Source organism: Diprion similis, chromosome 9 (genome assembly GCF_021155765.1).
Source record: "Diprion similis isolate iyDipSimi1 chromosome 9, iyDipSimi1.1, whole genome shotgun sequence".
Taxonomy (NCBI): domain Eukaryota; kingdom Metazoa; phylum Arthropoda; class Insecta; order Hymenoptera; family Diprionidae; genus Diprion; species Diprion similis.
This window is the reverse complement of record NC_060113.1, coordinates 8,058,133-8,081,425: the sequence shown is the minus strand read 5'-3', so window position 1 is coordinate 8,081,425 and position 23,293 is coordinate 8,058,133. Positions and strand designations below refer to the sequence as shown.

The 23,293-nt window shown below is 37.4% G+C and overlaps 1 protein-coding gene across 1 annotated transcript in view; it reads right to left on the bottom strand.

Moving 5' to 3' along the window:
- LOC124410382 (protein rhomboid-like) overlaps positions 1–13,955 on the bottom strand; it is a 92,536-nt gene extending 78,581 nt beyond the window's left edge. The window contains exon 1 of the mRNA XM_046888691.1: positions 13,728–13,955. The gene's annotated coding sequence lies outside the window, so the exon portion shown is untranslated. The remainder of the gene's footprint in view (positions 1–13,727) is intronic.
- Between the last annotated feature and the right edge of the window lie 9,338 nt (positions 13,956–23,293).

Genomic DNA, 23,293 nt, shown 5'->3' with positions numbered 1-23,293 from the left:
GGGCTTCACTTTCTACAGAAATAAACTTTGTAGGAACGGATTCTAGGAACGATGTCTTCAGAAGAAACGATGTCCGCAAGAACGAAGCCCTCTCCCAGAAAGTCTTCTCATTACACAACTGTTATCATGAATCTACCCGAGAGAACGTTGAGTAATTTAAGGTATATTATTCCTGTGCGTTGGAAGAGAAAAAAAAAAATGACTCGAAATATGCAAGAAGATTTTTTTTGTTCACGTTTAAGAATAATAATTTGCAGGTATAGTTTATACTACAGTAATCTTACTCACCTTATACATATGAAATAAATGGTAATTTTCGAAAGCATCAAATCTGATCGTTAATGGCAGCCTTGCGTTTGGATATAATGATGTAAGTGACAACTTCACCGGTTTCGTGATGTCACGATATATAGTTTTCATAAGAAGAACTTTGGTTCGGTGAGACATACTTCATTCACTCTGTCGGGATAAGGTAATACGATCGAGAATGGATCGGTCCAATAGGTATAACAATAAGCTCAGTTAAGAGGGTACACCTGGATAGTCTCGAATGTCATACCATCCAAGCGAAAAGAGTGCGGATCTTAAAAAGTATCAACTCCTTAGAAACGTCGTAATATGACCCCGTACTGTGTCTCGATATGTTAAATAGGCGATGCCCAAGATTTTCAGAATAAATCTTTTGATTTCAGAAACTGATTTCTTTAAATTTCTCACAAGGCTAAGGCGAAAGTTTGGTTTCATTAAATTCACATGCGGTGATGTTAGGGATCTTATTTGAGTATCTTATCACGGCAATAAGAGGAAAATCCTATAAACCTGCAAGATTTTACATTCTATCTAATTTTCACATGCACTACCAACAATGTGTGCGATGCACTTCTGATTTTTTACTTTTCAATTTTACTCAAAAAACAGCGCATACAAACATAAGTTTGAAATACAGGTATCGAATTTAAAATCAATTCAGGTGTATGAAGTGTTTTCGGCATATAAAAATTGATTCATCGACTGTTCTCGTGTCTTACTTTACATAACCGCAGCTAATGATTGATGAAATATTAGCTCTTCAACTCTATTGATCTTCAACACTTCGAAAAATCACCCTTAATTTTTATGCGTAAGAGTGCCAATAATCTTGAAAAAATTTGCAACTTGTAATTTTTTGCTTTTAATTTTGTACACCATTTGGAATTTAGAACCTCAAAATTTTTCGTTTCATTCATTTCAATTTATTATCTACGTGTAATTCTCTGGATGCATGATTTTTATTTGATATTACATAATATTGTCATCAGATCGTACACTTAAATGAATTCGTTATGTACACTTGAGAATGTGACATATAAATGTCCGCGATTGGAATAGTATATTGTTTCACAAATGCGGAATATAAACAACTTCGACAAGCGCGGTGAAGTTTGCAGCGTGAGCCGCAAATGCAAGTACTTCGTTCACACGAATTCGAGTGCGAACTAATAACATAAGTTTCTAAAGCGAATGCGCGTATTCTACGAAACCTAAGCGTATTTATCTGAGAGAGTCTAGCAAACAGAAAAAAAGAAGATTCGATGGCGGAATAACTTGTATGAACGGATATAAACAGTTACCCAATAAACGTACACATCAACAAAAAGAAACCAAATAAAGCTGCACCATTAGTTACAATTTCTTTTTCACCTGACAATGAAAGTAAAATCCCGCAGGCCATGGCTGGCCCAGAAACTCAAATCAAAACAATAAAAAACACAGAATAACAACTGTCGCCGATGTGTGGTGATGAAATGTGCTCATGTAAGCAGAGACGCATCACTCTAGACGCCGAAATATGCGGTTGACTAATTTGAGCAGTGAAAATTGAAAATCATAATGACAACAACAACAACAGTAACAACAATAATATGAAAACAAGTAAAAATGTGGCAGAATAACCAGGAAGACAGAAAAAACATGGAAATACTAAGAGACAGTAAAAATATCTTGATGTGGAAATTTAAAATTATGATCCTATTCAAAGTCCTCGGGTTGGATAAAAGTGTAACGGGAACTTCGGCCTTAGAAGACCAAGATTTAGAACAAAAGAAGTGGATTGGAAACGTAGAGATGCACGTGCTCAGAAAGTAATTACAACATCGATCGACAGCCAACGACTTACATCCATACGGGTATGTGAAACGGCGAGAGAAATATTTGACACAGTGTTCTCTAAGTACGAAAGATATATACAGGACAACAAAAATGAAACCTACTTCCGAGGGTTTCAATTTTTCGCACGAAAAACGGAGAACTATGGCTACACGTGTAAGCAGACTAGAAAATCTAGTGTATAGATTCAAAACCTTTGGTGAAGATATTGACGATACCATGTTAATCAAGGAAGCATGGTGGACTGGGAACCTACTAAGGAAAACTATTAATAAAACTCATAATTTATATAATTTTTCTTTTTTATTAATTACGAATGTAAGCTTTACTTATCCGGCTACCAGAAAACTAAGGTAGTTTTGAGTAGTATATTCGCAAGGATGGCCTTTACACGAGTCAAAATCGCATTCCGCCCATGGTGCAAACGATAATTTGTGTCCGGCTCCTTTCAAAACGCGAAATACTGAAAAAAAATATCCGTGCAACTGAGTTATTTAGCTATACACGGAAAAAACGAAGCAGTAAATCTATGGTTAAACGTTTTATGAAATACATTTATTAGGACGATCATTTGATTCTTATTTCATACATTTTAAAAGTATTATCTGATATCACAAACAACATATTTCTTAATACAGTTATTCAAGCCTTATTTCATACATTCTAGGCATATTGTCTGATTGCACAATAAGTATTTGACATTCTTCGGAGTAAAAGTTGCTTTTATTGTAGCAAGCTAAACATCTTCATTATAAGAGACGTAAGATAGACTTCACGTTTTGGTGTGTTTTTTTTATCAAATTTTATTTATTATAATGTGTGTTTACGTCCCAGTCATGAAATTAAAAAACAGGGTTTGGACTCTGATTATCAATATTGACAGTTGAATCTAAAATATTGTCAATAGTATCCGTTGTTGTTGCCGTGACATTTAGTTGTTTGATTTTTGCATTGACGGTGTCTCTGGCTCTGTTACTATTGACGATGTTGTTGAGGTTGTCAACACTGTTACTGATGACGATACTTTTGAGGTTAACAACGTTGTTGATGTTGACGGTGCCATTGTGGTTGATGGTGCCATTGATATTGACGGCATTATCATATGTCCTATCTCTTATTTACTATCGACTGAATCCTGTATATATGTATACCCTTCAGAAGCTGTGCTACTCTTCCAAAGTCTCGTCGACGACGTTTTAGGGTAATCAAATTAATCAGTTCCTTCGTTTTGTCCTATGGTGCTCTTTAGCAGTGACTAGGGTAACCATAAGGAGAGGGGCTTATATTTCTCTGATAATTGCTCGAAATAAGCCTTGACAATATTTTCCGACGTGATTTTTATATTATTTGACGCTCACCACTTTATTTCCCGAATTTCGGGCGGCATAATAGGATTTTCCTCGACCATTTACTCACAGTTGTTCTCTGTGTTATTGTTTTCCATGTTTCATTATTGTTAACTTCTCTAGCGACGTTCAAATTTTTCTGGACGCAGCTGGAAACTGGAATCGTTAAGTGTCCCATATGCTAAATGGGAGCCATTAGTTTTAGTCAGTCTGACAAAAGTCTAATTTCAGGCTTCAATCTGTCTCAAAACGCATAGTAGAAAGAAATAATTGGATCCAAAATTGTATAGCTCCCATTGCCCACATTACATCGAATTGAAAAATGAAAAATAACAATTTCATCCCATTTTTTATTGCAGTTTCAAGAAAGGCATCTTAAATTAGACAGATATGGTGATATAGACGGTGTATATATAGTTGGTTGTCGAATTTTCAACAAGACACCCAAGAGCCGTTTGCATAAATACGAGCATTACAAAAGTCCATTTTGACACCGCTCTCATTAGCCGCAGTTTCTCATTACCCTACGCTCTCCTATTTCTGAAACACTGGCTGAATTACTTCCAAAATACAACCACTTTGCAAGTGCATGGTACTCAAAAATTTTAGATAAGAAAATGCAAATGAATTAGAGTGCTATAAGATTAATCCCTGAGGAAAGTAGGCTAACGAAGTCGAATTCCAAGGAAGAAGCAGTTGCCTTTAAAGCAACGAAAAGGAGATACTACAAGTGCAACGCTAGCGGGCATGTAGCGAAGGATTGTAAAACTGCGAATAAAACTAATAAGTCAGCTGTACGCTGTTTCAAATGTAACAGCCAAGAACACATTACGAGATCCTGCAAGGGCGACGACAATACTGAAAACACAACAGGATGCAGCATCTGCGAGAAAAAAATCACGTTGACGCAGACTTCTATTGTCATAAAAACATAGCATGTAACAAAGCTGAAAAATAGAGCGAGTGTAAGTTTTTGTTGGCATAGTAAAACAAATTAATGTATTCTGAACTTGGGTTCCTCGTCGTATACATATCATGGCGAATGACAGGAAATTATTCAGGGATATGAGAACGTCAGACATCCAAGTTATAGTATCCACGAAAACAGAGAAGATGAAAGCGGAAGAATTTGGTACCGGAAGACAAACAAATGCCTGTTGAAGAAGGTGATATATGTTCGAGATTTAAGTACGAATTCACTGTCAATCGTGTCGTACTGCGATCCAAAACGAGTGTGAAGTGACGTAGGCAAAGAAAGGGGGGTCTTCAGACTTCAGCTTCCGCTTCTGTCAATGAGAGTCAATCGACGGTTAACCAACAAAAACAATACTTGTTGCCGGTCGGTCACATGGCCTCGCCAAAAAAACAGCTCATCGGCGACAACAATTCAACTACCTTTTCAAGGCATACTACCAATGTAAAAAAATTTTAATACAACAGAAGCAAAACTTAAAATCAATATTTGTGCTGTCTTCGGGTGTTGAGTATTAACTTCAACATTTACAGACAGAGTCCTTTTTTGCAACATTTTATTGTGAGATCATTTTCGGCGTTGCGCTCATGTTTCTAGTATAAGAGTTTTATATCTAAGTATGGTTGTGTTACTTCTATTGCCCTCATACCTTTCACTACTCTTGGCTATGATCTAATTTTTTTATTTTCTGATTAAAAAGGCTGTTCCTAATGTGTTTCCTTCATGCTTTTATATTAAGGATATAAGGAATATTTCTCTTATGTTCCTAACAATATTGTTTTCCTGGAGTGACCACATATCTTATCGTTAGTCAATATGATCACTATCACCATCATTCAAGATAATAAAATCAGTAATTCACATTGAAATAAAGTTGTTCGTAGGTGGTGTGAGCATATACCCAGCGTGTATGCAGAGCTCAAGTGGTAAGTTTTATTTGTCAAACAAATTTGTTGACCTTTACCCGTGCACAGCTTTTTCTCAATAATTGATCGTCGTTTTTATAAACTGATTCTAATTTCTCTTTTACGAAGGTACGAACAAATACTAAAATTCAATTAAATGAGTGAAATAAAAGTAGAGACGAGAATATATGTAATTGTCAATGTACCTAATCGTTGCAAATAATAATCAAGTAGATTACAAATGAATTGGTTAAAATTGATTATAATAATTACTAAACGTTTCGTCCCTAATGTAACATCCCAAGGGAGGTCAGCCCTGAGCTGCTGCTCCTGCATGAAGCTCAAGTTGGTAACGTTATCATACTCATGCATGTTTGAATAGAATCGTTGTTTCGCAATTTCAAGAATGTCTGGGATGCAGTTTACAATAAGGAAAAAAAATACCGTGACTTTTCGTGGATGGTAAACGCTAGGGATACCAACCCAAAACTCGCGCGTTCGAGTGAGGTTATGTTCAGCCACACCCTGTTCAAACTAGCTTTATTCTGTTTGAACTCAAGAAAAGTGTACGTAAAATCGAGCACAGCTCGTGTAGAATTTGATTGTGGGAAGCATTTCGTTAAACGGAAAGAACAGTACAATAAATTAGGTTGCTCCGGTTGCTCGTGTGCAGAAATTGTTCTACAAATATTTACGGAAAATCAGTGTAATTTCGAAGTTAGATGCTTTGTTTGAAAAAAAAACAAGTTAATCTCGCGAATAAGTGGAGGTGCGAGAAAATTGGACCAGGTAAGAAAGATGATTCAAGTCAACCAATCGATAAGATTTATTAAATAATGTCTGGTTTGACTTGCAATCAATTTATTATGGATCAAGTCATTCGTAAGATGTTTTTTTTTCTGTTATTTATTTAATAATTACAATAAATGATTAATGTACGATTAGCAAGTGGCTGATCGTGAGTTGGATTTTTAGGTTGATTTCTTTCTCTTCCTTTTTTACCTCTCGTTTAGTTGGGTCATGTTGATAAATCTTTGTTTAAAAGTGTTCAAGAAAATAGCGAGATCGTAATCGGATCAATGAAATCAAAGATCAGCTATTCCAATCGCGTAACTTCAGAGATATGCATTATATAGAGTAAGCAGATCTGGACGTATAAGTGACTTTATCTTTTCAATTCATTGACCCTAATTGAATTGAAGTAAGCTGAGTTCACTTAGAGATAATTGAAAGATTTTTAAACGATACATGACAATAGCACTAGCCAGGTCGCGACTCCCAAGTAGGCTGAGTCGCTTGACTCTCGGAAACAGTTATATTCTATATTTGATTCATTTTAATGCTAACTGTGAATCTACCTGACCTCGTCAGTCTGTGGTGTTCCTTATTGTGATACTGGCACTGTAATTGCTGACAGGTGTCTCTATATGTCTGTCACAGGCTGAGTGATGTGTTACGCGACTAATCGTGCACCCCCGCAACATCTATATTCAACCGCCTAATGGTCTCTGAAACCTCACTAACAGCACACTCAATATTTACATCTGAAAGCCGTCCACGTAAAGCAAGTGTTGTGTGTGAGATAGTACGTGACAGAGATCGCTAATAAAGATAACACATAGCAGAGGACCCAAACGGAGCCCTATGGACCCCCCTATGAAGAGAGGCCCAGGGGGACAACCCACCAGAGCAATCACTGCCTGCGACCGACCCTGAATGGAGCTTTCTACCCAGCCAACAAGTGCTGGAAAAAGCCACATGCAGAGATCTTGTAATGAATGAAAAATATAAATTTTTGCAGTCTAATCAGATTGAAATATTGGTGGTGTAAATATCTGCCTGCGATTGCGCCAAAAGTGAAAGAGAAGAAAACACGCGCAGACAATGGCTGTCATTTTTCAAGCATTTGATTGGTCGTTAGACAATGGCTCACACAAACAGTAATTTTTCACGGTCAGGTGAACCCACTGCGATCGGTGATATTGTAGATCGTAGGTAGTCGTACACGACAATTGAATTCAGTGAATACGACGATGATTATTTCAGAATCAATGCAATGTATTTCGCCAGAGTTTGTAAAGTTTATATAAGAATTTCTTACGATGATATGAAAAACCTCGAAGATCCTCACGACGTGAGGTTAGGTTCTCGTATTCAAACACGTCAAAATTAATAACTAATTAACATAATGAACAGAGGAAAGAAACGGTTGTTTCATAAGATAAATATAATAAGAAAAATATATTTCCTGTAGTCGACACTTAATGTCTTTTTTCCATCTATTTTCGAAAGAAATTCCCACACCAAGGGTATTTAATATGAGTTACGTTTTGGGTTAGAAAGAAACAGATATTGGCCTCGTGTGTTTCCGTCTCTTTCCACGCTCCATGTCTTTGGATCCCTCGATTATCTTTTCAATATTAAGACTTTCCGCTACATTCACTAGACAGGTCAAGTCCGTGTTCTATAACATTGAATCCTAATAGTCTTTTCAAACTGATGGTTTTTGGAAGATTGATCTGGTCTTGTTGGTATTATTTCAGTTCTTCTCTGTTCGAAGACCGGTTTTATAGCTGACAAAAGTCAATGGTTGACCGATCGTGCATGATTTTAACTTTTTTACCATTAATAAGTATATAGGACAATAATTGCTGTACTAATTGTAAAATTTCCAAACAAATCGTGCATCAAACAATTTCCCTGCATGGAAATCTTTGGGAGTAGAGCAACGCATGGACGCTTTTCGAATAGGGCAAACCCTGGATCTCCTTATTTTTTTCATGCGTCAACTGATGTGGTCATCTATTATATTCTAAATTAGCCGCACGTGCATCCTTCTCTCTAACTTTGATGAGAACGGTATATTCAACTCATTGAGCACCGTGTATAACTGAGCTATGATATTGTTGATATGGTGATGGGTTTTTTTGATTCATTGAGCCGATTCGTGGATGTAGATCGTAATGCTGCAATAATTAGCATGAAGACTTAATGCCTCAGATAAAGAAGCGAGCGATGTTTTTAGCTGTAACGCAGTCAACCCAGGCGTTGATGCTGCTATTTGTTGACTTAATTTTGTTTACGCAAGTGATTTTCCATTTCCCCTTCAACATAAATAAATATCTGTTGAAAAAGACTCATGTGTAGTTGGTGATCTAACACTGAAGAAAAAAATAGAAACAGATGCGAGATGAAAATCTGAGTAATTTTGAAGTGTTGAGTTGGCGATGCTTGTTTTGTGGAGTTCTGAATACGTTCACTGAACATCTTCCAATCTATAAATACGAATAAAATTTTTAACACTTGGTTAACTTTATCGTTAGACATATTCTCGAGTATCAGCAGAATTGCGAAACACGGTAAGCATAAATAATGAAAACGTATTAATTTCAATATGACAAAAATTTGGCATCCACCTGAACTATTTTCAACAGTTGATTGTAGCCAGCCGGTTATTTCGTTCGTAATTTGATCTCAAGACCTATCTATAGTTTTCGTTACAAGGGGTTAATTGCCAAATTTAATACTACTGGTTAGTCGCTTTAGCGTACATCATTCGGGTGAATGTCTTCAATTGAATCCCATTATTATTACAGCACATAGAAGCGGAGCCACCCAGAAAGACAGATCTGAAGTTTGCTTTGTCTGTAGTCAGAATTCAGTTATTGCTCTGTCTACGCACAGATAACAGATTTTTGAACACGTTTAAAAAAAAAGTAACGATTTCGTACAAAATTTACACTGCCAGTCAAGGGATTATCATGTTTTATTGTCGCTCAATTATTCATTTTATACATAGTTGGAAAATTTAAACTCAACCATCTGAATATATTATTATTCAACTTCATTGATTTTCTTCACGTTTCTTTGTCGATTCGATAGTTCAAGTAATTCAGTTTCATAGTCATGCGATCGAATAAAATTCTAACATAAGGAGGCATTTCAAATTTGATTTTATCGATCCATCCAAGAGTTGCTAATTTCTTGCAGAACTGGTGTTCCAAACGAGAACGTTAATTTTTTTTTAACAAAGATTAGAGTGTTTCTGTGAGCACAATAGAATGGCTCAATGAGTCGTGATGAATATTATGGTAACCTTCCAACGTCGACTAATCGACTAATGTTTCTGTTTTTTCGATGTTTCAGTAAAGTCCAATGATTTTTCAGTGTCTCAGATCTGAATTTCCACATAATAAATTCTTTAAACTTATGTTGAGTTTAAGTCCATAACGTCATCGTAGACATGAATTTTTCAGAAAAGTCATTATTTTGCAACTTCATAGAACTGTCTGAATTGCACTCAATCACTACAAAACAAAATATTGTCATATTTTCCGCATGCACCTCTTTCAAATACATCCTGAAGTTGTTGAATAGCCATTCGTTTCAGTGGGTTGCCTTTTTGATGTGACAATACTCGATTTTGTAAGATTTTGGAAACTAAAATGGCATGTAATCGTGACTAAAACCATGATTCGGTTTAACGAGAGGTGAACAAATCTTTCTAGCCAGATCTGCACATACAGCTAAGGCGGTAAATTATCATTCTCTTTAATGATTAGTGAATGCGAGAACGTTACGGTGATAATAATACCTCAGGCCATCATCTATACCCTCGTGTTTTTTTTTTCTTTTTCTTTTTCTTTTTCTTTTTTTATGGTACGTGTAATATTTGAGACTTTTTTAGCCTGTCACCTTGTGAGTGAGAAAAATTAAGTGGGTTCTGCCGACTAACAATGAGCCCTGCACTGTTCTTCACGTCTTCCCATCCTCAAAGCATTCTACGTGGGCACAAAGTACACATGTCGTACGCAACATGCATACGAATCTACCTCCCTACGCAATATGTACAATGTGCGAACCCCTGGTTCGGGGGAAAAAATGGTGCGTTCTATTTTCATTTTTTTTTCTTTGCTATGCAGCGAGCAGGAACGGGACTTGGTTAAGCCCGGGTATATATTGATACTAATACCATCAACGATAAGATATAAAACGTATACGGAGCCAACAGGGTTCAGCGTACGGTGTCGAAACTTTGGTGAACCAAAGTGTGCAAATAGAAAACAGAAAAAGATTAAAAGATATGCGAAAGAGCGTGAGAGAAAAAGATATTCTTTGCTTACAAAATTAAATCATCCAAATTTGCGAGCTATTCTTGTTGCCATGTTCTACATCTTAATGATTCATATTGTGATTATACTATCCCTGCCGAGATTTGATTAGTGGGTCGGACGGGTCGACCCAAAATAAATTATACAGACCTCAAGCATATCCAGCAAAAACAACCGATGTTTTATATATAGATTGCAGTGTGTGAAAACGAGATATGCCGACAAGGGTATAGTTTTTTCTCAAAAATAGAACCGCTTGGCAGTTGAAGAACGGCACCTGCTGCCCACCTTCCGGAAAACCGTTTTTCTTCGATATCGATGAAAATCTTAATGTATTGAGCTGCCCATGTTGAGCAGCATGTTATCTACTCTTTTCGGAAGTCAAGGGATGATTTTCTACAATGTTGAGTAAAACGAGAGTGAAAATAGATAAAAAAAATATTACTGTCACAGACTAGGCTAGAAATTGTTTTATCTTGTTCAAAATACTACTTCGTTAAAATGAATTATGATGTATTGCGAATTCGGAAAAATTTCGGAAAAATCCTGAGGAATTGTTGGAGTAAGACGAAATGAGTGAGTTCAGAAAGACCGTACACAGGAAAAAAGAAGATGAGAAGGAGGTCAGTAGATTAGTACAGATGTTAGAACAATACTGTACAAGGTGATCCATTTAATTATCCATCTAATAGTACCAAAAAGTGTCATATGGTAAATTCATTGTATTTGAGGGGCAAAAATGAGTCTTGGAAGTGAATGTCATCTGAAGGTCATATCTTATGAGATTTAGGTGGTCGCGGTGTTTTCTTAAATGGACTACCTATTTTCTTGGATCACTACAAGGAAGCTGACATCGAAACGCGTTCAACCATGTGTAACAACATGACCTTCAGTTCCAAAATTTATGATTAAGTAATGGAGGCGGGAATTCAAGGAGAATGAATTGTATCGGCACATTCAATATTTTTTTCACGTAATTTATTTTATCAAGTGCTCAAAATATTGTTCATCAACCTGAATGCACTTGTCAATACGCATAATGAAGGATTCCGTAGCTCTGCTTATCATTTCCGGAGTAATCCTTCCGCACGCATTGATGATACGTTCCTTGATATCCATGAATAAACTACGCGATACCCTATGCGTATTGACAAGTACATTCAAGTTAATGGAGAACATTTTGAACACTCGATAATCATGAATTTTGGAGCCGAAGGTCATATTGTTATACATGGTTGGACGTGTTTCGATGTCAGCTTCCTTGTATTGAGCAAGAAGATAGATAGTCCCATTAAAAAAAAAACATTGTGACCACTGAAATCTCATAACATATGACCTTCGCATGACTTTCATTTCCAAAACTCATTTTCTCCTTTCAAATGCAATAACTTTTCCGTATGATACTTTTGGGTACAATCAATAATGACCAACTTATCCAGGGTGGCAGAGTTAGATGAACCACCCTGTGTGATTTATTAATCACACACGACTTCAAGCTATTCTATTCCACTGAATAAAAAAATTTCTTGCTCAAAAAATAGAACAGTGAATTCCGTAGCAAGACCAGATGTTGGCACGCGTTGCTTATTTCCTAGCGTTTGTTTAATATAACACTTTACATAAAGCTCTCAAGTGCCAATAATTATAGGTTATAGGATCTTTTGAAGAATGATTGAGTCATCTTTCACGTGTGACATCTAGACTGCCAAGTAAATCACTGCGGGAACATAATATTATGGCATCCATAAGTTATTGTTGAGCTTAGGGGTTATAGTACCAAAGAACACTGCCTCGTTAGAGGTTCTGATTTATCCTAATGGACACTGCACACGTACAATGTAAATGTGGGTGCCAAGTCCGAATAATTAACGACAACGACGAGCCACTGTCGCATTTATCAAGACTTTCTGTTCGGTCAGAAGCCTTTTTTGTTGTTTCCTCCTCCTACTTTTTTCCATTTGACTTTATGATGCTTTTTCTTATCCTTCATTCTTGTTTTTTTGGTATCGATATTACGCTGCTCCCCATTATGCGTTGCCAATGGTTCTTTCGGCCAAAAAGAGAGGAATCCGACTGAAGGCGTCACGATGACATACTTATGCACATATTCAGAAGTCGATTGGCACTCCGTTAATCCCTAATTCTTAATTACAATAAGATTCTGATTTCATGAAAATCTGTTGCGGGATTTTCTGTCAGTCAAATCAGGTACAAAGAAGGAGTCCGCTTCTTCCTTATTTACTTCTCCCTTCCACACTCGTCATTCTTGCGGAAACCCCACCAGACCAACTTTTTTGCCCCCTTCAGAAAGTGGCTGCCTGAAGCTTTCCCAACCCAACAATCATGAGAATGTGAGACTTATTATACCCACCAACCCCTAAGACGTTAATATAAAGGATACTCCGTTCGAAATATCATATGACGAATGTACGCGGGGGTTGAACCTGGGGGTGCAAGCCGGACTCGGTTGGCCGGAAAGAAGTAATTTATGTAGTGAACGGAGGAAAAACGGTAGCAAAAAGAAGAGGAAGAAGAAAAAGAAATATCCAGACTCATGTCTGTTCGCGAGTACAGATCCGGTATCTCCGGAGGAAGACGTTCGTCGACGAATCAGGATATAAATCTCTCGATTCAAATGTTATATTGATAGTCCAACATAAAAATCAGACTTGTGTACATATAGAAAACGTTGAAAAAACGAAGCTACAGGAAAATTTCATGCAATATCAACTTTTCGCGTATTGTACACGGGTTGCCTACACATTTTTTAGCAGCTACTTTCACCACTGGTCGAGGCTACGACCTTAACTCGGCGAACAAAGCCAACAGGACTGCTTATACACATCGTATATGTGACAGAAGGAGACATCAATACTCATGTTTCGGGTATCAGTTTACTAGCGTTCGAAATCGAGTTCATCGCGACGACCCGGCGTCTGTGGACGTTTTTTTTTTACCCTTCTTCCGCTCAGCGAGGGCAGTTCGGAAGCCTTTTTCCTGGGGGATAAGCCTGCGTTCATCCCTCTCTAACTAGGCGGGATTCCACGCCCTTCTTTCCACTTTTCGAAAACTTCAAAGTCTACAACTAGAGTCAGGTTTCCGAAATACGATTCCACCACTCCGACACAGAAAAAAAACCGCCCAAACGTTAACACTCTCTCCAAAAAGTGCGGGAAATTCGAATCAGTGGAAAACCGGTCGTTCCTACCGGCACTGAACACACACATAAACGCACCGTGACACTTACCTTTTTCAACCCTTTTGACCAGTTTCCTAGTTACTCGATATCTTCCCTGTCCGCTACTTCATCCTTCTCACGGAAGTGACTGTAAGTATAAATGGCACTTGAGAGACCAAGATTTTTTCTCTCGTTACTTTACTGTATTATCGCGTTCCTAGAGGCGGTCAAACTCGACGGAGACCAAGGATCGAATTGCGACAAAGGTCTTCTCGTGGAGGCGTCACCGCGTGCACTGACTTCTGTCGGGCGTCCGTCGACGGGCAGCGACCGACGCGGACCGTCGCGGCGTCGACCGCAGTCAACTTGCTGCGTAGTCATGGAAACGTGCAGGAGTCTCGCACGTGGATGATTTTAGGTGGCGTCACGACAGCGTGTGAGTATCTATAGTGCAAGTTCATCGCAGACGGGTAAGGTTTCTGCTGCTTAATCTCCGACGCTTAAATCCGTGATTAGACCGGTAGCAAGAATTAATTCGCAGATGAAAGGTTATTAAGATTATACAATTGCTCTACAGGACGTTTTGAAAACGACAATGTATGTCAGTGTTCGCTTATTAACGACTGCCAATTATTTACCGGAAATTATCACTCTTCTAGTTTTGTCCGTTTTTGCGGGTTTTTTTTCTTACATTTTTTTTTAAATTTATTTTTTGGAAAAGATAATGAATGGAAGTGCTTTTGTTCGGAATTGTGTACAGTGACTTTGATATTTGGAGATGTGTATGTCAACGTCAAAATCGAACAGGGCCTCCCTTAAGACATTTCTGCATTTCTGAAACTGTATGGAGAGTTGCAATTTGAATTCAAAATCGATTAAAACTTTCCTCCATACACAACCGTGTATAATGCATTATTTTTCAGTTTTGTCTCCACCATTATTCTAAGTTTATCAGAAATCGAGTTTACCAATTATTATAACCGAGATGATTTAGACGAAGTTTTGTATTTCTTCTAAGGTTGACAATGGAGGCTTAACGTTTTGAACAAATTTTTCAAATGACGAGATTCGAACTAGTCACTTTATTACATTGCTTCAAAAATTTATTCACCTCTTACGCTGACAAGTGTGAAATACATTAATCACCAAACTACGAGCACTTCAGGTACGTGTATTTTGGACAATTTGCAGTACTTGGGATTGACTACGTTCAGGTGTGAAATTTTTCAGCTTTACTAAGTGCTTATGTTCAGGTTGGAAATAGGACAATTTATTATAGTATTACACATTTACAAAATTTGTTGTACACTCTTTGAGTCAGACTTTAATACTTTCCAACAATCTGTGCAACACAAGTGTTTTCAAACACACTGGTAGTGGAGAAGACGGGAGAAAAACATTTACTGTCAAAAACTCATGCGAGTGGGGAAGAAATGTTACTGATCAGACAATATAACTGGCAGTATATATACCAGATACCTATATACAAATACAATATATGTATGTACAAATATACATATTCGAAATAATTGCGCTCCATATGGCCTGTCTGACGCTAAGCCTTATTGAATTTCCAAGCTCCAATAATGAGAGTTGATCACGAACTCAATAATTGCCCTCGGAAAAGGACCCACCATACGACGGATATAAAGTACTGCTGCAGTTTCCTATCATCAGTAGCAGCAGCCATTTTCCCAAAAGACCGTACAAGGTAATTACAGGCCATATTGGAAACACCTGTTGTTAATGTCACCCATAAATATTTTCCTCGTCAATTTGTATTTTATATTCGTGGTAATTAGTATTTTACGTGTAGAGCGCTGAAATTCATGGAAAATATCATTATACTTTTAGTCAAATGTCAAGATACTTTCTGTATGACGCAGCGCGCTACATTGCTTGTTTCGTAAAAGTCTATGTATGATAATCTCGTGACGAAAATAAACATTTTTATCTACTTTGAATTTCACTTTAATGGAAGGAAAGTACGGATGCAACCACAGAACCAGAAGCTGGCTTACAGTCATTCTTCCTTACATTTCCGGGATCCTTCTGAAGTCTAACTTCTCCGTGAAAGGGATTCCCCAAGTTCAAAGACTCTTTACGAACAAGTTTTGTTGTACAAAATTTTCAAACAAGCTCTTACAAAGCTGGAGATGGCAAATCGTTTTTCCTTCAAATCCACGCAGATATTTTTAACTGTAAGAGTACTGAACGGATTTCGACGGGAGTAACATCTTCCTGCATCGTATCTCGTATCTCAATGCACACGATATCAAATCAGGAAAAGGTTGTTTTGGGTACAAAAAAGAAATGGAGAATTTCCAGAGATCATACCATAATTCGTTGTTGACTTACGTTTACACGAAGTTAAATTTATCAATAGTATATCGTGTTCTATGAGTACGTCAACAATATCCATCAGGGACATCACGTGACTGCCAGCAGTAGATGACGGTTATGCGGTAGACGTAACATGAAATTGATCGGGTACATTAAACGCCTTTTTCTCCGATTCAAACAAAATTCTGTACCAGAGCTTTGTCAGCCATATTTCGTCTTTGAACAGTTAATATAATGGTCAATATCCTGATAAGTGTGGTGTGGATCACCCAATAAACTCGCACCTTCTGCGAAAAGAACTAATAAGTCTGAGTGACGTACGCTAATGTTGAAGTTTTCACGTCAAGGTGGATTACGTTTCGTGTATTGGCAGATCTGTCGACTATATACGTCTGCACCCTTCTACTACTGCATCATGACGAGATGGTTGAATGGGTGAACTCCGCCTGTACAACAGGCATCACGACTGGAAAATTTCCAGGAACTTTACTTGAAGTAAGTACATGCAGTGTTTAGAGCATCTAGTTGGATCTGCTTGATTTTTGGTGTACTGGTTAATTAGCATGGCGCTGATTTATTGATTCTGGTAGGTATATCTTTTTCATTTATGTAACACATGCTTTTTAGTTAAGCGTAGTTTCTCTTTGTAGGTTATTACATCACAGCATATCTTCTGGGCGAAGGAAGATCAACCTTTGTAGTATGAAGCTTACATCTTGACTTTTGAAGGTTTCACCAAGTAGCTTGCGAAGCTTTTTGCTGGTCCACGAAGTTCTTTGCGAATGGAGATTATTTAATTAAAATAAGGTTGTTACGCTTACTCTGCGCTGCTGTACCTTTTACATTAGTAGAAGCTTGGTGGAGGTGTAAGCCGTCCACAACTCCAGCTGCGAGTAGCGACAATTTGATTACCGATAATTAGCAGTGCTGCGATTGTCTATCCCAACGAACGAAAAAGAATGGAAGGGAATTGATTATCGAGATGAGTATAGGTGTTTCTAATTAGAACCTATTTAGTTTAATCCATGTATTCGTTTTTATTCGCTTCTATCTATCATTTCCGATCCGTATTAATGCAGCCTTTCGCTGCTTATTCGTTAAGAATAGTACCTTATTGCAATTTTAAATAGGATTCAGTTCTATCTATCCGAATAAATACTTTTTTACGGCATGGGCATTGAAAAGTTCACTTTTTGTGGCAGTTTTCGTTCCGTAAAGTGACGCTTTATACGGCAGCGAACAAAGTTGCGGAATAATGTCTTTATTCCGCAGTTTTGATGCGCAGTTCGAAGTGCGCATCCCAAACTTCCGAATAATAAAATGACTTCCGCTTCTAACTTTTTTAACGTTTTTTTTTTTTTGGGAAAAAGCTTGAATACAGTAAAATGGAAAAATCTCCCCACTTAGTTTCTGGGCTTAAAAATTTTTATATGTGATGCCCGATTTATCAGAATTGTCTCATGTCATCAAAAAATTTTAGAAAATTCAAACCACGTCGGAAAAATCTAAAACAAAAAGTTAGAGGCTTTTAATGTGAGAAAAATCATACAAAAAATCGCAGATGGACTGCCCCAAATGCATGTGTCCATAAGGTCTTCAATTTTTTATATCAGGATATTCACCTGCATCCCATATCCAGTCTACGTACAAGAGAGGCAGAAAATTCGTCGAGGTAACTTCCAATGCATGGTGTGACTATCAATTACTATCAGCTTTTCACAGTTCCATATGCTTCGAACCAGAGTTTATCGAAGGTCAAAAGTGCAACGTGCAGGTCGAAGCGCTTTCCACATAAGCCTAGCTCAGTAGCTGCGGTCCATCGCTCGGTTACATATATTTATCGAAGAACTGACATGCAATGCTGCCGATGCTTTTCTACTCAAATGAAAGGCTAAAAGCTTTTCATTCATGGTTCGGTTTTTATCATAAATCCAATTCCATCACTGAGACAAAAAAAAAAAAAAACAACCACCACTAAGTGCACGCGGTGACCTGGCATCCGATTCTCTCTTGCCTGCGATGTGCAAAAATAGTGTTTTGATTGTCATCCTGAACATATCAGCTATTTCGACAGCTACGAAAACTAGAATCGATATATCTTCACTTTAGCTTTAAAAGTGCTCCAACCTCTATCCAAGTACACATTGTAATTCTGATATCGTATTTGATTAGTACTGACTGTGAATCTCGTTCACTCCATTTTTAAGACAGTCCAATACTCGGTCCATTGCAGTGGAAAACACAACTATTTGCTGGGGAATAATCACTCTTAAAGTCAGGTGTAAATCATAAAGTAACTTGAAATCACTTGAAGTTTTTCGAAGCTTTGAAGTCCCGAAGCCGGGTGTAGAACCGACTTCAGGATGAGTTCCCCCCCTCGTAATATCTAATATCGCCAAGCAGCAAATCAAATTATCAAGATTCAAAAAAGTTAAATCCTTTTTTTCGATCTTTAAACAAAAAAATTAAATTTAGAAACACCATAATTTCAGGTGAAGAACTATGAACCGTTACATACTTCAAAAGAAAGAACAGCATAAAAGTTCAGTCAATGGAGACGAAAGTCATGTAGAATTAAAGAAATGGCTAGGAACAAAAAATGAAAGCAGAATAATAAATAATTTGCACATTTTGAGAAACCAACTGCCACGCATCTAGCGTAGATTTATCCGTACATCGAAAGAATAATTATACCGTAAAATTTTTGTACATACAACTGACGAGTCTCCGAATTAACGTTCCTGTCGGTATCAAGAATAAAAACAAACAAAAAAAAAAAAAAACTAAAACGGTTCTTGAACGTCGAGGTATTCCTAGAGATTAAAACGTGCGACGAAAAGGCCGCATGCCCTGCGTAAAAATTGTGCACTTGGGTTAGTGCACGCGTCTGCTTCGTAGAGTATGTAAAATGGCCCACTGAACCAGCTTTTTGCCAGAATAAAACGCGTGCCTTACACATAGGCTTGAGCTATATGTGAAGAACCACACACATGGACGGTTCAGAAAACACGGACGAGCTAATATTAAATCCTGCACGAGAGAGCAAGGGAGTAAGCGAGGAAGAGATAGCGCTGTATACTGTCTCATTTTCGAGGCGCTAGGAGAGATTCTGAGGACTGAAAATAGGTGCGCAACGCGCAGTGCTTAAGCTTATGTAGTACTCCTACCCTTACCAACCGAGTGAACGCAACCTTCTTCTTCGTATATTAATTAAACAAACGAACGGAAAGGGTTCAAATTTCGACGATAAATCGTTGTTTTGTAGCGGAATTTTTGAAAGTTACTCATATCCCGAAAATCACCGAAAAAGTGAGTGCTTTTTTGACTCATGTTACTATTCCCAAATTCGAAAATTTCAGGATCGTGAGATTATCTTTATTTTACGAAATTATTGTAATTTCTAGTTCTCGTCTAGCGATCTCAATATTGCATGAAAACAATCTTACGATGGCTCATTTTACTCTTCATTCTTTTCGAAATCGTGCAAAGTATCTCAGCCATGCACTTTTTAGCTCCTGAAATGCGGGAAATGTGGGAATAGTGACATGTGTCAAAAAACCAAACATTTTTCGATAATTTTCAGGGTATGAGTAACTTGCTGAATTTCGATACAAAAGAGCGATTCACCGTCGAAATGTGAACCTTTTCCGTTCAGTTGTTCATTTATTATAGGCGGAAAAAGGATGACTTTGCTCGGCTGGTAAAGGCAGGAATACTACATGATCTTAACGCATTTGGAATACTTGACCACCAACTGGAACATCCGATAGAGAAATGCTGTCTCAGATAATTTAAATGTGTTCACTTTTAGGAAAGCATTACACTATCTTTGTTTACGTGAACTCACAAATTGTATATCCTAATGGCAAAGCTATTTACTATTGCTATCTATGTATATGTATATTACAGAGACTATTCATTTGGAAGACATATATTATATATGCCCATGCAATGAATATGAAATTTTCTCATAACTGAGTACCTGTGTACGAAAATGTAAACTGTAAAAAGAAGGTCAAACAATTGGCAGTGATTTGAAACAGTAAATATTTCGGAAAAAATGACGCGTAACAATTAATGGAAAATTTTTATCCAATTTCTCTTGAAACAAGTATTGCATAAAATTAATAAAACTTGTTGACAAGAAGTGTTGGATACTAAATTGATCTCACATAGTTGTCCCATCACAAAAAAAGAGCATATTTTATTAAATACTGGTTAATTGATAGACTTTACTTCGTTATAATAATTTCGAGCACTATTTCACCTGTTAATCCAATTACACAAGCGATCACCTTTGACCAACGAAACAGCATATGAAGTGGTCTGGCAGAGAAGTTTAGCGCAAGTGCAGACAATTGCCGTAGCGCAGAATGTACATGCTACGGTTATCGAATCGTTTGCTCGTTGTCGTGCTGCGCTGGTGGAATTATTAAACGATAATTAGGGAGTCTTTGCTACGATAACGGAAAGCTAATTACACAGCGGGGAACGGCGTTGCAGGATCGTGACTGAGAGGGAGGGCGCCAGCTGGGCTTCCCCATGTTTATAGAGTGAGTAATTTCAATAGTCGCCTCGTCGCTCGGTTCTTACTTATTATATTCCCGAATGGCGTATTATATACATATATATACATATATATGGTATATACAGCAAAGGTATATCAGCAGAAAACCATTGACTGCAGTGACTCGTGCCTGAAAGGATCTGCGTTCTTGGTGACCCTATTCGAATTCAGAGGGTGTAAAAAAATTAATTACACTTTGCTAACAACCTTGCGTCCTCCATCAATTTAACCAAGAAAAATACAAAGTCTTCAACGATCCAGAACAATCTAGCTGCTTTATTCTGGGGGTAGTACAACTTTTATAATTTCGATGTATATAAGCGTGCTTCTCACCCACCATCTTTGTGGCGAGGAGAACGAGCTGAGTGTTTGGCTTTGAAAAAATTGAGGAGTTTAAGAGAAAAAAAAGCTGCTAGAATAGTTGGCCTGTTATATGAGTAATTTCTGGTAATTTCGAAATCCTTTATAATTGTTACTATCATATTGAACTTAAAGTTTTTTCGATCTAGTTTCTTCAACATAAACTTCGTACTAAGGCTTATTTAATTTTTTCGTTTTTTGTCATCAGCAATTTTGATTATTCAGTTATTTAAAAATTCTAAGGATTACTGCTCGACAACTTATGACAGTTTATTTCCAAAATATGACTCACTTAAAGTAAAAAAACTTCTGAGACTTATGTATTCATTCATATGTATAGTTTTTGCAATATTTATTTATTGAAAGGCAAACTCTTGTGTTTTAATTTGATTATAATTTGAATTAATTTTATTCATACATATACAAAAACTAGCTGCCTCTTCACGACTTCGCCTGCATCCAAATTTAATGACCTAACCTTTAGCCGAACATAATCTAGCCTCCGGTATGCAACGTTTGAATTGAAATACGGCCTCATTTTTTAATACCTACACAACCTCGACAAGATAGTTAGTTAGCTAGATACCTAACACAGATGTCAATGGATTAACTCACGCCGCCATATATTAAAAACTTATGAAACTTTTAAACGAATTCCAAACCTTTGTCCTATAAAAACTCCTTAAATTTGTAATAAAAAATATTGAGAGTTACTTATCGGGACAAAAACTATCCTATCCGTCAAGTTGGACCAAGCAATGCACATTTACAAAGTTTCATCAAAATCGGTTGAGCAGTTTCAGAGATCAACGTATACATCGTAAGTCTTTGTCGAGCGTCTGCTGTACCGGCGGTCGGTACAACAGTGCCGACAACTTTTTTCGTGGTGGTTTCGGCTTGCAGGGTTGTTTATTGACGAATTTGTTAATTACTGTTGACCGAATAATTACTGCGGTAATATCGTGAAGAATCAAATGAGTCCATGACGTAAGTCACAAACAGAAATCTATAGACGAGAGGCCATTTATTTGAGAATATATCGAGAACCGTCAGTAATCAAAACTGATTTACATTAATTCAACAGATTTCCTATTGATATATAATTAATTGACTTCCAAGTCATTTATTCTAAATATTCTAATAATTAGATTCCAATTACATTTCACAATCTCTTCGAAGGTCAAGTCGTCTGTGCTCAGTTTCGCCAATGCAGATTTTTTTGCTGTCAGTTTCATCAGCGTCGGTACGGATTTTTTTAATATCGGTCGCATGCCGTGATCGCAGTGAGCTCCAGGATTCCCCAGAGAGTTCTGCGTGAATCTCAGCGTAACGGAGACTCCTGACCCCGTGACAATAGCTGGAGCTTTGGGTTGCCTCGGTGTGCTCAGCGATCTGGGTTCAATCCGACATTGCGATCGACTGCATCTCTGATTGGGGCGCCAACGGAATCCAATGACGAATCAGGCACGGTTGATCGCCTGGCATCCTTTATATTGGATCCACATATACGGCAAATATACCATTCGGTAGCCATGAACCACACAACGTATAGGCATTTGTAAATGTGCGCGTAAGAATATATTCGCAAGAGACACAGGAAACCAGGGGGATTACCCCAACCCTCTGTCACGCTTCGCAGTGGTCTTATATTAACGAGAATGAAATTGAAATGCTCGAGTTTCGTCTTCAAACGCTCGCAAATTTGTTCCACAGGATGAATCGCTGAATCGGGTGACGGTTTCCGGTGTCTCGAGGAATAAGAATGATCGATAGTCGACCATATTTGGATTTCACCAGTGAGGGGAGTTTTATTGCCAAAAAATTTTATTGTCTTCCTTTATTTCGTAAACGCTGGATTTCCGTATATTGTATAAAGCATATAAATTGATAGATCCACACAGCAAAAATGTTTTCTCTCAAAGATAAACAATTGATATGACTGTGATTCTATCCTACTTGGCAGCCAAGCTGAATGAATACATTGTAAATTCGATAATCATTCGAATCCTGTACAACGCATATATATGCCTGGATAGCAAAGTGTTGAAAGTACAGCGATACAACTGTTTTCTATAGAAGTAAGGACAGAATAGCGTATAGTTGATAAAGAAGTAAACAGTAGGTAACGAAGGAAAGAAGGAGCAGGAAAAATCAAGAGATAGGAAACTCCAGAAGAAGAAAGTTCTGGAATAAAACAAAGGATATAAAGAGAGGAGAGAAGAGTCAGTGAGTATTCAGCGAAAATTGTAAAAGTAAACGTCATGTAAAATAAAGATATTAAAAGTACTAGACTGTTCGATTCATTTTCTACACAAAGGATCTATTCAAACCTCTATTTGCAATTATAAAAACTAGATAGATTACA